Raw genomic sequence first — 18,597 nt, 5'->3', positions numbered from 1 at the left:
GAATTCTTCCTAGGAAGAAAATCTTTTTTGAAATTTTTTTATGTATATATTCAAAGTGTGATGTTAAATTTAATCTGGAGTCAAGAATAATTCCTAAGTATTTCATTTCATCAACCCTTTCAATAATTTTACCATCAATATTTACATTCATTGTTATGCCATGTGCTTTATTACCTATTTCCATATATTTTGTTTTACTAACATTTAATTTCAATTTATTTATCTTTAGCCATGACGATATGTTCTGTAGATCTTCATTCAATTTATTAATTGAGTCTTCATAGTTTTCTCCCGCTATATATATAAGGGTATCATCTGCGAATAGTCGTACTTTGCAGTGCTTTATTATCTGTGTGATGTCGTTTATATATATAATGAACAATATTGGTCCTAGCACTGATCCTTGGGGGACACCTAGTTCATTTTCAATCGGTTCCGATTCTGAGTTATCTATTTTTGTTATTAGGTTCCTTTCACTTAGATATTCTTGAAACAGTATCAAACTGTCAGCTATGAAATATTCTAATGTAAAAACACCCTTTATGTGTCGGGAATCGAATCCGAGACCTCTCGCATGGCAGGCAAACGCGCTGGCCATTACACCGCGAGGCCGACATAAAAATACTTCAATAAATAACTCCACCGTCCATCATTTTATCTCATAACATTTCAAGTTAACATTACAAGTTGACATTACAAGTTAACATTACATTCATGACACAGATATCCGGCTGTTCTGCTCTTCATTCAATTTACATTAATAAATTCGACCTATTATTATTCGTTTAAATGTCAATCTACTACCGGGTGGTCCAAAAATAGCTCCACGGTCAAAGGTTGATCTTTAGCGTTATAATTTTGAGTAAATTGTAATTTATCTCTTTATAATTACTTCCGGGACTTAGCGCACGATTCAATAATTACTTTAGTTGGAATTTAAACAAAGTCCTGAACAATGCGTTAAGATTCATTATATTTATAATGATAATAACTAAAAAAATGCTCCGCATTTAAGCGACTTATACGAGTATACCAAATGCGGAACTTCAGCCCTACGAGAAATTGGATACGAAAAATAATTTCTTACACGCGGTAAAAATTGCAGCATTAAATTGTACGGTCGTTTCTTTAAATGTAGGAAAAGCATAATTAAAAATATTTTAATAAAAAACAAACTACTTTAAGCCACGTCACTAGTTCATAAGAATCAACCAATAATAAGAGAGTTATCGAAGATTTTCGGTATGCTCACCGTCAACGGACCAACGGGCATTGAAAGCCCCCACCCACTTACCCGAATCTGTTTCAAAGGTCTTGTGGCCTCTTTTCAGATCCACACATTGCAAAAATTATTTATTTATTTTTAGCTGTAATGAACGGTATTTTTTATTTTTATTTTTTAAAACCTTTGTTTTCAAAAGATTCGCGTATTTTTATTTTTTGAATTTACATTTACTGCTTTCAATGCCCCGATCGCCGTCAGAGCCACCAGTTTGTCAATTTGTCTTTCACCCTCAATCAAATTTTCCTAATTCTGACGGTGATGAGGTATGTTAGTTCGTTAGCTTGTTAGTAAACCCGAAGAAACAAGCTCGATCGGGAAAACCAGAACAGTTACCACCTCTCCACCAGCCAAATAATCCAAACCGATAAGGACCAAAAAAATAAAAATCATTGATTATAAATTCGCTCCATTCCTAGCACCAACTCATTCAAGATGAAAACCTAGCATCAACCTATTCAAAATCTAGCATCCTAGTCAAGACCTATCAACTAATCTATCAACCGACCTATCAACCAACCTAACAACCAACCTTATCAACCACACGCAATATGAAAACCCAATCCTATCCAAAACAGCGTCCCCAATAACCCACCACGGCGGAGAAGGACCAATGGGCAGAACTAATCGAGAATAAGCGGAAGAGAACCTCTGACATCACACACGGAGTTATTTTAGAAATACAAAGCTTTTAAAAATCATTGCGCCGATAATACGTAATACGAATATAAAATAAAATGGTGATATTATAAAAAAATAGAGAATGATTTGATAAATAATACTTATGTCCCTTATACTTTGGTACAAAATGCATTAAATAAATTACAAATTTCCTCTCTTTAATCCTTCAATGCTCAATTTTTCCAATTCTAACTAAAAACATATTTTCATGTTTATATTTTGATGCAAATACTGGGAAAAATCATTTTTCAAAAAATGTATAAATTTTCTGTTTTAATTTTATATTTTAGTTTATGCGGACAATATGCAACATTGGGCATAAAAAGTTAAAAAATGCAAGAATGTAAGGAAAAAAAGAAATTGCAATTTCTGTGAACTTCTTTTTATATAATAATAAAAGTTACGGAAACAATTATAACTTAAAATCTAAAAAAAAAACAAAGGAATCACCCTTTGAACTTTGGCTAAATTACTGTTTTGACAGAATACGTGCAACTGACTTTTTGTTTCAAATTTTATGTAAAAGTTTTACCCTGGAAGCGACTTTTTAAAATAAATTATAATGTATTTTTAATATTTTTTGCAATAACTTTGTGTATCATCTTTTATGTATGTTTAGTTATAAAAATACCCTGAAGAAGGTAACAGTTCGTTACCGAAACTAGTTGGTAAAAATAAAGTGAGTGTATCAAAAAACAAAGTATAAGTTTTATTTCTCCAAATTTAATTTTAAATTATAATGGCTAGTATGTATACAATATGATAAACTAATCGCTGAGTGATAAACATGTGTATAATCACTTTTATACACCGATTATCGGTATGTAGCAGATCGTTAACATTGGGTATTTTAGGGTTAAATGTCGACAATTTTTTGCGGTTAAAAATTTAAACATACTCCTTCACAGTCTCAATCCTGGGGATCGGTTTGCAGTAAAGTCGTGCATCTCGTCTTCCACTGCGTTTTATGCTCTGCAGCCCTCTTCAGTTCAACATATGAGACGCAGTTCAAGTCCTCGCTCTCTTGTTCTGAGTACTCCCATCGGGGGCGCTCTTTGTGATTTGTCACCTCAGCAATTCCCTCTTGTATGTCACGCAGGAGACCCTGATGTCGCATAATGTGGCCGACCATCGGGCTCACCTTTTTGAGATGGTTTTGATAAGGTGCCTTCCATCTTTGATTGGTCGGGTTGTGGTCGTGTGGCTAGTGTCTTGGACTCACGGACCAAAGGTCTGTAGTTCGAATCCCACTCAACCCCAACTTGATTCCATTTTTTAATAGTGAGTTATTTAAAACTCGTTGAAAATGGCCCTCAAAATTAAATATTTGGGTAAATCATAAGAACGCAAATATTTATTTTAAAAAAAAAACAAAAAAAAAATGTACTGAGAACCTCGCCATTACATACCATGCGGTCTCTCCGAGAAATTCCTAACATATTATTCTGCAACACCACATCTTAAAAGTCTGTAGTCACCAAGAAATATTTAAAAAATATATAAATGCATTAATTATTACATGTTATTTTTTAACCAACCTATCGTTCATTGTACTTGGAACACAAACAAATATAAAATGTAACGTAATAGAATTAAAAAGACCTAAGTGTCTCAAAGAAGACAGAGAATAATGACCAGTGTTCTTTGTAAAAAATATCACTTACGTATTTACAGTATTTTGTGTTTATTTGAAATATTTGTAGCAAAAAGACTGCATTTTACCCCCTAGGGAGTTATTACAACAGAGATGGAGAACATTTTAAAGAAGTGAATATGGTAGTCTATTCATATACAGGGTTTATGACCTGTTATTGGCTGTGTTTTATGTATTAATTATTATTTTATTTTATTTTTTATATGCATTTTTCTCACTTTACAAACAACGATAAATTATAAAAATAATGTGACCCCACGTAGGTTACCCGTGCCAAAGACACTTAACAATATACTTTTAAAAATATTTTTACATTTGAAAATATACAAAGCAGACTTAATATACAGAAAGAAATAACAAATGTTCAGATAGTTTTTAACACTATTTATTTATGTTTATATTTTTAAACATAACATAAACTGTACTGTTTGAACATCCGTATTTCGTCAATTGTCTCATCTTTTTTCGTGAAATCGACTGCCTTTAAAGTAAAATCGATACTGATGTACAAAAATGTGTACATTTACATAAAATTTCAAGCACCTTCGTTGGTCACCTGTTACTGAATATATAATATACACGGTTTTTCAGGGCCAGACCGCAAAACTTCAGTGGAACAATCCTCATGGTAAGCTTTGAAAATATCCCAATATTTTTTTTCCACGAAGTCATTAAAAAAAACAATGTGCTCAAAATGGAGTAAATCTTTTATTTCTCGGACTTGCATCCCTTCTGCAAGCCCTTACCGCTCCCCGACAAAAAAAAAGCTGTAAAAAAACATATAGGACCAACGAAGCTATACAGTCTGGCCCTCAAATACCGTGTATATAAAAGGTACAAAATATAATAATGAGCATACATTTTACTTACGCACTTACACATAAGTGCATAAGTTTTCACGGTCACTATTACCAATATGTATATTTTTTCCAATCCAACTTGCAGGGGATCCCTGTAAGTTGGATCTGTTCCGACGTTTCAGCTACCATTGCAGGAGCCATCTTCAGGGTAAACTGTGTGTTTTGTAGAAAAAAAATGTTTTTAAGTACTAGTAATTTGTACCGTGTCGCAGTCGGCAATAGGCACATTCCGTGTCATTTTTGTAGTGTGCAGTTCCGAAAACCACGTTGAGTTTAATTTCAGCCCGTCGCACTATAGTTTGTTTAGAACATGCTAGCTAAACAAAATTATTTTTTGCGATTTTTTGTTTTCTTGTAACCTGTTATGGTTACCTAATGCACTTTTAGGGTAATGAGAGGAAGTGTGGTCATTGGGTAGGTAAAAAAGTATTTTTACTCAAATTCTATATAATATTTAAAAAATACACGACAAAAAACCATAATAAACCTGAATGAGGTAGGTAGGTATTTGACAGATGTTATAATATGACAAATATTACAAAAAGTATGACAAATATTACTGGTAGAAAACACGTTAAAACGATAGTTACATAAAAATGGAGAAGGAAAAGTTCTAATAGGCAGTAGGTACGTGAAGACTCTTACAAAAAAGGTATAACAGGTATAAAACAAAAGGCACAGGACAGGTTTTACAAAAAGGTCTAACAGTTAAAAAACAATAGGTACAAGACTGGAATTACAAAAAAGGTCGACATGTAAAAACAGGTAAACTACCTTCTGATATAATAAGCCCTTTCTGAAATTAGCGATATTTTGTCTTTAGGTGAATCATCAACAATATATTCCTGCATGCTAACACATACATTACATTAGGATTAGTTATCATTGTACTTTTAGAAGTATTTACATGAGGTGATATAATTAATTCTAATACCTCAGTCCACCTGAGTTTTTTTTTTGGAATCTCTTGTTGGCCGTTTATGAAAGGGTCAGATGTGATTAATAACATATTCGTCTCTATAATATGCCAAAGTCTCCTCTTTCGATAAGCACCTTTGACTGCTGTTTTCACTACTACTGACACTACATTTTATAGATTTGCACTTTTAGGGACTTTCATTTGCATCCATCATAACAGCAGCAAGGCTCCGGTGCCCAGACGATCGCGCTGAGAACTCTGCGCAGCCACAAACTCATTTGTGTCGCGTGTACTGAGCAGATCTTCAATTTTTTTCCTTTTTATTTTGTCACTGGATTAGTCAAAATTTTTGATTGGACGTCCAGCGTTTGAGGGCTTAGTGGGTGAAGATGGCTTGTAAAGCGACACTTTAATCACAAAGTCTTTAGACATCCACTCTCCATTTTTTATTAAAAACATCTTTCGGCACTTTTTGTGAGAATACCACCGTTTTCCAAATTAGTGGAAAATGCACTAATAGTTTTCATCAGAGCCCTCTCGGAATCTCCAGTAATACCGGAAAAAACATATTTTGACGATATGAATGCAAATAATCCACTATTCCGGTTTTTTCTCGTGTTTCAGCCACTCTTCAAAAAGTTCCGATCGTGAGATTGAGAAGAGGTGCTTTGGAAAAAAATCATAAAAAATAGCTCCACAGCCTAAATTTATTATTGTTAAAAATGAAAAGATTTGAGTTACAATATTATATAAGTTTTAGCCCTTTGACTTGTCCTGACAAATCTTTCCAGTTCCGAAATATGTAAAAATTACAGAAAAAAAAATGTGAAAAAGAACTTTGGGATAGCGTCAAAAAGAATGAGGCAGCTACATGTGTTTTTGTTTTTCAATAAAAGATAGTAAATACTTTCAACTCTAAAATCCATTACTAAGATAAACAAATACTACTATCAAAGTCAGTGTAATAAGTATTCGCGTCAAATGCAAAATTGCTAATGAATACTAGTTCACTTACCCCTTTTCTTAAATACTTACCTGCTAACCTCATCTACCGCGGCCCTTAGGCCAATAAAACTCTTGGAATCCGAGGTTCGTGGGTTTTGTTTATTAGATTAGGAGTGTATTTCCGGGAAATTCGAAAGTGAATTGTGTCCAGCTAGCCTGCTCTAGATGCACCATAGTGCTTTGCCGTGGTCTTTGTTTATGAGATTTAGGTGTTCGTGTAGTTCAATTGCCTATTTTATTATTCATGCTCTGTAGTTTCTATATTTAGAGAAAAGTCTTCAGTTTGAAGGCGAAAAGATGCCCCGGGTCTATAAAATTTTCCGCTACTGCAGATTTTTACACGGGATCATCCTTAACTAACACGACATCACCTAAAAAAGATTCATGTTGTAATTGAACATGTTAAGAAAAAAAAATTGCGTGCATATTTTTTTTTGCACCGAAAACTTAAACTTGAAAATGTCAACTTCCCATTGCAATTGAAAGTTTTTGATTGTATTTCACACATATAACTGTATTTTTCATCCGCCTTTACACAGGTTTAGACATATTTAAAATTTTAATGACAGATGGTTCATACTCTTATTTATACTTTAAGCATTTACATCGTGATCAAGCATTTTAATTAATGTTAGTAAACATGTTTATAACCGCTTTCCGTTATTTATTTGTTAGTTTTTTTGGAAGTGGTTATATAAATATGTAACATGTTTTGACATTTCTTTTAATATTTGCTTCGCACGATGAAATATATTTTCTTATTAATTTTGGATCAAAAGTTTGAATTAAAATAACTAAGATTAAGTGATAATAAAAATCAATTCATCTCGTGACAGAAAATAAAATAACTGCACATTTATTATCTGAATAATTTATTTCATTATTTTAAGTATGTCAAGATTATTAATATTAAACTTTCACCAATTCAACTTTCATTCTGAATGATACATTTTATTGTATAAAGGAACATGATTATAATAAACTTTCTATTTGTGTTCAATATTCAATTGTGTTTCTTTAATTATTTTATATGAAATAACAGCTAATTAAGAAAACTGCGGAAACTTTTTTGACTTCAAATATTAAAATGATTTTTCATTGTAAATCAAACTTCTTCTTCTTCAGCCTTGTTCTCTCCACTGCTGGATAATGGGCATCTTCCAAATGTCTCTATTCCTTTCCATCGCCCGGTTTCATAATCCATGTTTTACCTGCTATGGAGGCGATGTCATCAAGCCATCTTTCTGTAAAACAGACAGTGGGTCAAAAATAAAAATAAAGTATTTTGATACTTTGTTATAGTTGGAAAATTTAAATAGTACCATTCTTTTTAAAAACCACCTCAATGGCGTTGTACAATAAATAAATATACCAGCACGTCTGGCAGCTACAGAGCGCATAAGCGGTAAAAAATCTAGCCCTCATTAATACATTTTTAAAATTGACAGATAAATTTAGTGTATTAATGAAATTTAAAGTATTTAAGATAATTGATGATTTACTTGGTTTTTATTTTGTAGAACTCTATATTTAAACTTATAATATAAGAAATCAAACTCTAATTTGAGTCTACTAAACACTTTATTTTATTTTTACAAATATAACAATAACAATTATTTTTATTTTTTACGTAAGTACCTTGAATTATAAAACTATGTTTATAAGTACATTCAATCCATCTAATCTTTACATTTGTTTTAAAATGCCCTAACAAGGCGAAACAATCGTCACGAAACTTTTATGATCTTGCTTTCGGTGGAGTTCGTGTGGCATCGGCAATGTTCGTGGCATATTAATTCGTTCGTGAAGATATTAATGATGAAAAGTTAAGTGCAGCTCATAAACTGCACTCCTACCATGCATTACCGGTGATAAAACGCAACTATGACCCATTTGAGTGGTGGAGCCGTAACAGTTCTAGATACCCCGAAATGTCGCGCCTCGCTAAAGTGTACCTTTGTTGTCCAGCCAGCTCCTTTTACAGTGAGAGACTATTCTTCGAATCTGGAAATATATATGAAACAAAAAGAAATCGAATTCGGCCAGAAAAGGTAGAAACTCTAGCTTTTTTTAATCACAATTTGCCTTTAATTAAAAAATATAAATAATTTAACAAGAGTAACATGCTCTTAACACATTTTGTTTGCCATTTTTTGTTAAATGATTCTTACTCTGACGTAACTGTGTGTAACATACTTACTTTAATTTGTAGGATAGAAATTAACAATTGATTAATTTGAATTGAATGAATGTTTAATTTTAAATTATTTATGTTACTAAACGGAAACTGTGATTCTAACACAAACAATAAATAGGTTACGTACGTTCTTGATTCAGAGTTATAAAGCTCCCGTTTAGAATGTATTTTCTTGTTAAAATTACACTAGTAATTACATAGATTCAATTATTGAATACCAAAGGGAGGGGTTCCTATTCCGACATCATATTTTAAAAAACTGTAAAGTTGAATCTATAATAAAAACTATTAATATAGGTTACTATTTAATTTCTATCAGCCTATCTTTAAGCATAAAAATACGAATAAAGTAAACAGCCGACTAGTCGCCGACTAACGCCGACTACAAATATGACCGGATAGTCGGCTTTCCCAACTAGTCGGTACATCTATAATAATTACCATTGACGCCTTCCTATCATTTTGTTTTTTTGATAAAATGTTTATTGTGGAAACAGAGACAATCCAAAAATCCTAAAAAGCGCACAGTTTATGACGTACAATATACAAATATGTGAACTATTTTGGCAAAATGCAAAATATTCCGACGAAGAAAATTTCGTTCTGATATTCTTTCTTTAAAAAAAACAGCCAAATGGTTCAGTTTTGGAGTGCGGAAATAAAACGACGATTTAGTCGTTTTTAGCTAGGCACAATCAGCCCGACGTGTAGTTTTCTTTTTTGCTTAGAATTATGGAGGCATTTGCGAGAGGAGAGAGTGGCAGAAAAACAATATTCAAATACTTATTTTTAACAATTCTCAGTCACCACATATCTTTTTAATCCGGCCAATGCCAGATCATAAGTTCTGTATAAACCTAGACTCCCGTATTTGCTTCTCTTAAATGTTTTCCATCTATGTTGTAATAAGATAAACATATTTAGTACTTAATTGTGAAATTACTAACACTTCTCTCCTGTAATATAGCTATTTATGATACTGGACCTTTTTGACCCAAACCGTTCTTCTCTTTTCTAGTGTTCACACACACGGATTAATGTAATATAAATATATATTTCAGTTACATATTTGTGTAACAAAGTTACAAGTTGTATCGGGTCTGACAATATTGCTAATAATGTTACCTTCTAAGATCTAGAGCAGTTTGCGCAACTAAGTTGTTTTGTGGAGAAACTGTTATTCTATTTTGTAACTTCAATCGATAAGTTGTAAGTACTGCTTTCGAATTCATTTTAAAGTTCAGACAAATAATTCATGTTTTATTGCCATCTTCGCTTTTCAGGTTTCTTACCTGAGAGCAGCCATCGAGTCGAAAACGGTCGTCCAGGGTTCTAGTTTTATTTCACACACATACTCCGCTCGAACACAGAATTTGCAAAACATTTACAGGAGTCAAGTGTTCGAGATTTGAAACCCAATCTACAACAATGGGATCCGCATTTTTCTTACTTGAGTTATTTACGACTTATAAAAAATGAAGTAATAAAAAAAAGCACCCATTTTGTCAAAACAAATAATAAATTAAATTGCAAAATACATAAAATATTACCCAACTGAATTTGATTATCTAAAAGCTTGTACCTACATCAATCCAAGTCAATTGTGTTACGGTAAACAGCTGAATAAGGAAACTTACAAAAACTGGTTATAAAATATAATTTATAGCTGTGTAATTGATTGTTACTTTACGGCCTCCATAATAAATACGCTTTAGAAATTGTCATAAATTTACACTTTCTTTACTCAAGTCATGTTTACTTTTCTCACAATATCTAGACCTCATTTCGCTTTAAACTTTTTAAACTAATTCATACAATAATTTAACTGTAAATCATTGTCGTTATCAGTACTACCTTGTCCAGAACGTGATACATCTTACGTTTCATGTGCCAATCTAAGAAAAAAATAATTTTGAAATGACTAACCACAATTATATCATTTATTACAGTTTCAACAAAAAACGTAGAAAGTTAGATTTGTATTTTAAAAAATGTAATGCACATTTTTTGTCGATGTTGCCACTCCACTGGCCCATAGACACGTTTAGGAGAGTCAAACATTTTAACATGCTCATTTTAATAAATTATCCCGTTAAATCAATACGAAAGATAAAAATAGTCTACCAACTTTACATGTACCAAGAAAACACATTGCTTAATTTAATATCTAAATTTGGGTTGCTGGGACTATGTTGTAGAATATAAGGAAAGAAAATTATATCTGTCGTCGATATGGCAAGTAGGTAGAACGAAGCCCATGCTTGAAAAAATCACATGATTATTATTTGTGTTCTCATCTAGAATCAAACCGGGAACCTTCCGTGCGTGAGTCAAGTGTCTTAACCACTACCACTGTTGCTTGATCAGCACAGCACAAACCATGGCTTGCATGCACCAATAGCTAAATCGTGTTTCTTTCTAAACTCGAGACAGGATCTGGACTTTTTAAGTGCAAGTCTTTCTAAATTTAATCCATCACTAAGATAGATTCGATCCTGTCTTGAGGTGGTAATTATAAATAAAAGGAATTTTGCTTTAATTTTTTTTAGTCGTATTGTACATCGATTGCACTTGTAAATATATTTTTTTTATCTATTGTTAATTGGACTGAATAAGTCCGTTAATAAATAAATATTATATAAATTGACTTACATATTTTATTTTCAAAAAGAATCATCATTTTATGTCAATCTCAAAAAACTTTCTATTGTACCTCCAAAAGTGCAAACCACAAATATTTTTGTATCTAATCTATTTTAATCAAATTACTCCCGTTACATCGAACAAATATTTTATTATCAAAATGTAATATAATAAACGTTTATGGCTGTATTTTGGAAGATATTGGTAAAATATTCCAAACTTAACTTATCGAATCTTGAATGAGTAAAATATTATTTATGTGTTACGAAATAACAAACGCTAAAGGAGAAATGTGATTTAGCGAAATCCAATAACTCAGGGCAAAACAACTCCTAGAAATTTATTGTTTTGTACAAACATTATGCCTTTAGGTATATATTACGACATAATGTTTTGTATACTATATATGTATATTCGGTAACTAGATATTTCAGAAACCTTTTTAATGTAATCAATTGCTTTTATTAACATTTATCGTTTAATTAAATTTTAGAAGCTATTCAGCTGGTGGGAAAGAGGATATTATGGAGTTACTACATTACTAGTATTAGGAAGTTACGAAAAATACACAACACAACAGCTAGATAAATGAGGAAGCTCAGTGGTTTTTTAAAAAAATTTTTGTTTATAAACTGTCAAACTAAGACACATTTTTATTTTATTTATTTTTATGTAGCGTATTACCAGCGCTATGATTTTTTTAAGTTTTGTAATTTTGGTATTGTACCGCCCGTGACGTCACGAGTTGTTTTCGGTGAGTTGTGCTGGCATTTGAAAGGGGAACCCTTGCGTATGAAAACACGCCAAACGTGGCTTCCTGGAAACCAGAAATCAACCACAAGACATAATTGATTGGATATTTTAAACAGCTGCTAACTTTTAATCATTTTTAATCAAATCGTATTTAATTATTTTTCCTCACATTTTCGAGAAACTTCACCATGCAATTAAATGCTCTAATTTTTACCGAGTGTAAAAAAAACATTTTTTGTATCCAATTTCCTAAAGCACTCGTTGAGAAAAAATATTTCTTATTTTTTTTTCATGCAACTGACGGGAATCGAAACCGCGACGCCAGTTTCACAGTCGGATCTTTAACCAACTACGCTACGGCGTGTCTGCGTTATTCTTATATTTACATTTCTCAATTCACCCCTCATGGTGTATAGGGCACAGAATTGGTACGCTTATTTCGGCATATCAAAGGGTTTTTTTTTGTCATATAAAAATAAGATGATCAGTCTTACGCATTAGGTGCTAGTCTAGACTCTATTATTATCATCGCTCCAGTTCATATTTGTCCAACAGACCATTTTTAGCGAAATTGAGTTAAGTGTACAGGAGTTCTGAGAAAGCCTTCATTTATATGGCGGCCTCCGTGGTGTAGTGGTCAAGACGCTTGACTCACGCACGGAAGGTTCCGGGTTCGATTCCCGGTGAGAACACAAAAAAATCGAATATGATTTTTCTCAAGCCTGGGTGCTCTGTGATGTAATTCACCACTGTAATTAGGCCTCCTGGCCTGTTGTGGTGCAAAAAAAATGTAATAATGTAATATAAAATTTATGTAAAAATTAAAAAAAAAAAATATTTAGGGGTTTTTTAACGAATGTTGGAATAAGTTGTGGTCATTATTTATGCCTATTTCGTAAAAAATACTTTAAAGCTCTATTTCTGCAGATTTGTGTTTTGGTCTGTTGGACAAAAACGAACTGAAGCGACGTTATGCAAAAACACACATTTTAATCAGTATTCCATTTCTGTAATTGAACCTTTATTCAGTAGTATATTTTATACTGGCTTAAAATATCGTCGCCAAATGTTTAAATTTTCGTGAAAAGAACCGATTTTATTTTGTCCACAAAGATAGCGGTAAATCTCCCACCGTCTCATTGAAATACATACGACTTCTGATCGGAACATGGTGACCCATAAAAAACCGCACATTAATATAAGGTTTCGATTAAGCCTTTTTGTATGCTGGGCGCGAAGCTCGGCCCTTGAGATACGCCACTGTTGTTTTCTCTTCTTGACGGCTTCATTATTTCACTTTTATAAATTTATTCTCCTGCCATATAAGTTAACAATCACTCCAACCTCTCCCTCCACAAGTGTAGCTAGTAGATAGATAGAAGCTACATCTAATAACTTTTATATCTCCGTAAATATAATAAAGACTGGGTTAAAATTTTCGGTATTCCTTCCTTATATGTACATTTACTTATCGATTTCAATAATTTATTATCAAATAATTGATGCTTATTTGGTACAGAAAAAGTATTTTATCAGAAATTGGAGATAAATGATCTACAATCAAAAGCTTACCGATGTGTCGCATTGTCGTGACGATGAAAACGACACACGATTGTCTAGTTATCTTACTCGCGAGTAAGATAAATAATTTCACCCATGGCGTAGGCCAGTCTGTGTCACCGCAAAAAACGCTCAGTTGTTTTCGGAGATCCGTAAGGTTGACCGTTTGCTCGCGCTGTGAGCGTTACCAAATTGATTGTTGTGTGAGATTACATTTCTAATATTGTAACTTTCGACTTCAAATATAGTTGACTGAAGTAATTGTCTATTAATGTTTAATTTTTCAGATTTTATATTCCTAATTTTTGTATGTGCATGTAGTCACACAGCACTAAGACGCGCGGATTTTTTCAGCACAGTAAGGGAAGGGTTTATAAAAAATCTTATCATGAAGCTAAAAGTTATAAATTACTATCCCTACAACGGTAAAATAATCGAGGGTTAAAACGATATTTATATTTATTTTTGGGGGAGTATATTAACATTGTCGGTTGTTTATAATAAAAAACATTTATTTTCCCATAAATATACCTACTCTACACTGATATTATTGATAGTCAAATATAATGGTAAGATGCGCATAATCGCTTATATGAACGATTCGCCCCCGGTATGTGGAGGGAGAGCTTTTACTGGATTGATTTTTTATGGAAAATTTTATTTTCGTTTTTGATAAAAGACTGAAGTAAAATGAAATTCAGAAAACAACTGACTTCAAATAATAAATAATATTAAAAAGTATTACAAAACAATATTTTTAAATAATTCTTTTCATAGAAGGGTTCTGTTTGATCGAATGTCTATTAAATGGAATTTATGTTCTTCCTCTAGACAGTTCCATGTCCCACTACTATTGTTCTATGAATTATGCATAACTTTATGGAAATAATATTGTAATATTCTAGTTCCACAACTGATTTTATTATGGCAACAAAATCATATAAATATATTTAAATCGACTGAATACAAAGCGAGTTTCTTATTGAAGTTTAAAATTATAATCTTATCAATCCGAACCCATGATTATCAATTTAATAGCCAGCTTTCAATGAAATAACGAAATAATTTTATTTCTGAATCAACCTACATTTTGATAAAATAGTCGTAGAATCTATTATCATAATTTAATAAAATTAAATATATGGCCAATAATGGGGAAATATTTTGAAAATATTATTAACTGAGGTAGAATATAATTATGTTTGACATTTTTACAAACTAGAATTATGTAGGTTAAGAGTTTTTATGTTGATTTAAACAACATGGAATACTGGGTTAAAACAGAAATAAAGAATGTTATTAAATTGTATATTTTTATGTAATTTTTAATGGAATGCGATTTTTATTATTGAAGTCGAAAAAGTTATTTGAATTACATTTTACATTTTAATGTTTACTCTGTTACTAAATGTTTTGCGTTTTTTTTCTGTTTCAATATAGTAGGGGTACGACTTTATACTTTTTATTTTTATTTTTAAAATGATAAAATTTTGTATTCTTTATTTTATTTTTATTATTATTATTATTATAGATATTAAATCTGACGCCATTTTTGCAAAAATCAACTCTAGGGCTCTATGGAATAAGTATCCCAAAACGTATTTTTACGATATTTTTTTATGTGTTTATTTTTCCAAAGAAGAGTATATTACAATTTTTTTGCTGTATAGTAAATAAACACATCTTAAAAACTAATGAAGAGACTGCAATTTAGAAAAAATGTCCACAGCGACTTCAACGTCTGAGCGTGGGCCATTCTATTTTTTTATAACTCAGTAGTTGTACATAAATATAATGTGATACAGCAAGCCTATAAGAAAACTAATTTATGCAGAGATACATACATTTTTATAGTTCATATGCAAAAGGAAAAAGCACCTAACATTTTTACAACAAAAAAAATACAACAAAAAATCAAGAATAGGCAAACTCATACTCATAACTAAAAAAATATTAAGTGATAGAAGAAAAACGAGAATAAATTAAGCTGCTATAACATATACAAGACTCAAAAAAACATCTACAAAAAAAATGTATTTACGGTACAATAATTTGTCGAAAGCGGTTCTTTGATTTGAAAATTTTCTTGCAGCTACATAAAGCATAGACGGTTGGGATTATAGTTTGTCGTTTTAAACTGTAGTATAATTTAATAACAGGCTGGAGCTCGCATTCCTTAATTCCACCCAACAAGGCTGTAAAATTGTCATCGACGGATTCTCAGGAAGACGGGAGTCCGCAGGTGTGAAGAAACATCGGTTAAAACTCTTCTGAGGCATCCACAGCACGTGCCCAAACCAGGTCCACCGCCGCACCCTCAAGATGCTTGTTATATATGGGTCCATTCTAGGACTTCTATGTTGGTAATTAAATCGAACCACTTATACCTAATATTCTCTTCAAGGACTTACTCTCAAAACTAAGATGTTGATGTTTTGAGTTTTAATAAGGTGTAATTTTCCCATATTTGACATTCAATTTTAACGGATTATATATAAAATTAAAGATCCATACAGCAGGCATCGTAATAAAATTTGTTCCAGCAATTCTTAGGAGGGTTGCGAGCTCTTTATGCATGTCACGATTCTCAGAGCTATGAGAACTCTCAAATATTTAAAGCTGTCAACGTCCTTTATTCTTTGCTAATTATTATATAAGGTTGATCAAGATTAGAACCGGATTTATTGCACAAAATCTGGGTTTTTTGGTATAAATATTAAGACCCCGATATACGAGCGGAGTTTTCCTGCAGTCTGTCAATTTGCTGAAGATCACCAACAGAATTTTCAAGAAGAACAGCGCCGACAACTTACTCAAAGTCGCACAGCTTTAGGTGGAGTTCGTATTTAGTATAATATAAAAATAATCAAAAATAATATAAAACGAACGTATTTAAAACCGAAAACTTTTGATACAACTATTGCATTTATTGCACCCTCTCCGTCGCCATTTTGTTATCCGCGCGGTGGCGGGGGTAGTTTTAGCTATGGGAGGGTTGAGCGAGGGATCGGGGGGTGTATTGCATCGGGAAAACTTCTCACTCTCAGGACGTTTGGGAAGTTTAAAACCTTCACAAGTTTTTGCCATTAACCTAATAAATTCTTATTACGACCCGCGTTGGCCCGACACAACTCGGCACCCCAATAACTCCCCTCCCCTTAACGGTCTTTTTGGCTAATTTCACAAAACATGGTAAATGATAATTTAAAAGACGATACATATTTTATAGTCAACGGTCCTTACTATTGCAATACTTTTAACAGTCGCAACAAATTAACGTAGAAAATGAATTACGGCCGCGGAAGATTTTGTTTCTTTAAATATTTTTTTGCGTTCTTAAGATTTACACAAATATTTCAATTTTGAATCCATTTTCTTTTAGCCATAAAAAACCGTATAAGATTGGTACAACGGGTTATTCTGTATCCGGGTGGTTGAAGAATACAGTACATGTGACGAATACGGCCAGAATCCTGGACGAGTACTTTCAACTCAATGTCTTATCTCTGATAAAAATTTCAAAGAATTACAGCCAAACAACATCTTATTTTCAATTCAATTAAGTTTTTACATTGGTATAACAGTTTACCAGGCGGACGAAGAATACAGTTGTAAAATAAAACCAGAACCCCAAACCAGTGTTTTCGAATCGATGGCATCTCTCAGATTAAAAATCTAAACGCTTGCGCGTTCGCTGACCATGCTTGTCAAGTCCTAGGTTCGATTTCTATGAAGGTGGGCTTAAAATACTGGTTTAAAATGTGGATCTACACTAAAGTGTAAACCATTCAATTGTTCTTGGACTGGCACTTGAAGCATAGCACTGATCGCCTTACCTTCCGTGTAACAAAAATCATCAGGTTCGCTACAATTGGATCACGACTAAAAATAATAATAAAAAAATTCCAGCTTATTGAGGAAGTTCAGTGCTACGGAAAATTGGACATAAAAAATGAGCATTTTATTGAACAGCCAAGCTTTTTCTTTATCGTATGAAAAATTAAGTACAATATTGTTAGTGTGTCCAAAAAAAATATAAGACTGGAAAAGAAATCAAAAGCAATGTCCCAGAACTGCCTTATGTACAAGGAAATACAATTATTTGAGGAAATGCCAGAAAGCAAAAAAAAATCAATAAATGTAAACATATTTAATATTAAATGTAAAAAGTATATATGTGAAAAATATTAGGTAATATATAGTGTAAATAGTGAATATAATTAATGAAAATGTACATATGAAACAGTAAATATTATAAATTAGGATATTAAGTATATAATAGCGTATAATAGTGATAACTAATGTTAGAATAAGTATAGATGTAAATATTGTGTTGTAAATATATATTAGACTATGTTAATCATAGAACTTAATAAAATAAATAATAAAAAATATGTGTAGACAAATGAACTAAAAATAAACTACTTTAAATGACGTTATAAGTTCTTCTAAATCCACTGATGGTAGAGAGTTGAAATAGATTTACGGTTTCCTGCAAGCAAATCCGCCAATCAAGACAATTCACCGAAAAAAACTAGTGACGTTTCGCGCGGAGTAATTAAAAAAATCGTAGCGATGATAATACTAAATATATATTTATGTATACATAAATATATTTTTTGTTATTTTGAGTCTTTTAATTAATATTTTTTTAAAACACTGAACTTCCTTACGGGATGGGTGGTGAAATACCAAACAAACCGGTCTTCTTCTTCTAGTGCCTTGCCGGGTCACTACAGCGAAAGCATATGTATCTGTCCTGCGCTACTTTTATATTTCGCAGCCAGGACGACTGCTTATTGATTTACTCGCCGTACTGATTCCCTGGAAAAGATGACCAGAGGGGTTTCCCGTTGCCTTCTCTGGTGGATTTTTCTGCCGGGGTTACCTTCCCTTAGCTAGTTGGTTTTGGTTTTGAGGCGCCAAAAATTCGCCTTTTATCCTCTCATTATCTGCTGTGATCACACCGCTATGAGTGTGATCCCATTGCCCAGGGATCGCGACGTGGACGCTAACGAGTTGGACTAGAAAGTAGTGTTGCTG

Source organism: Micrasema longulum, unplaced genomic scaffold, assembly GCF_059751315.1.
Source record: "Micrasema longulum isolate JH-2025_06_02 unplaced genomic scaffold, ASM5975131v1 h1tg000740l, whole genome shotgun sequence".
In the NCBI taxonomy this organism is placed as follows: domain Eukaryota; kingdom Metazoa; phylum Arthropoda; class Insecta; order Trichoptera; family Brachycentridae; genus Micrasema; species Micrasema longulum.
Note: the sequence above shows the minus strand (reverse complement) of the source record.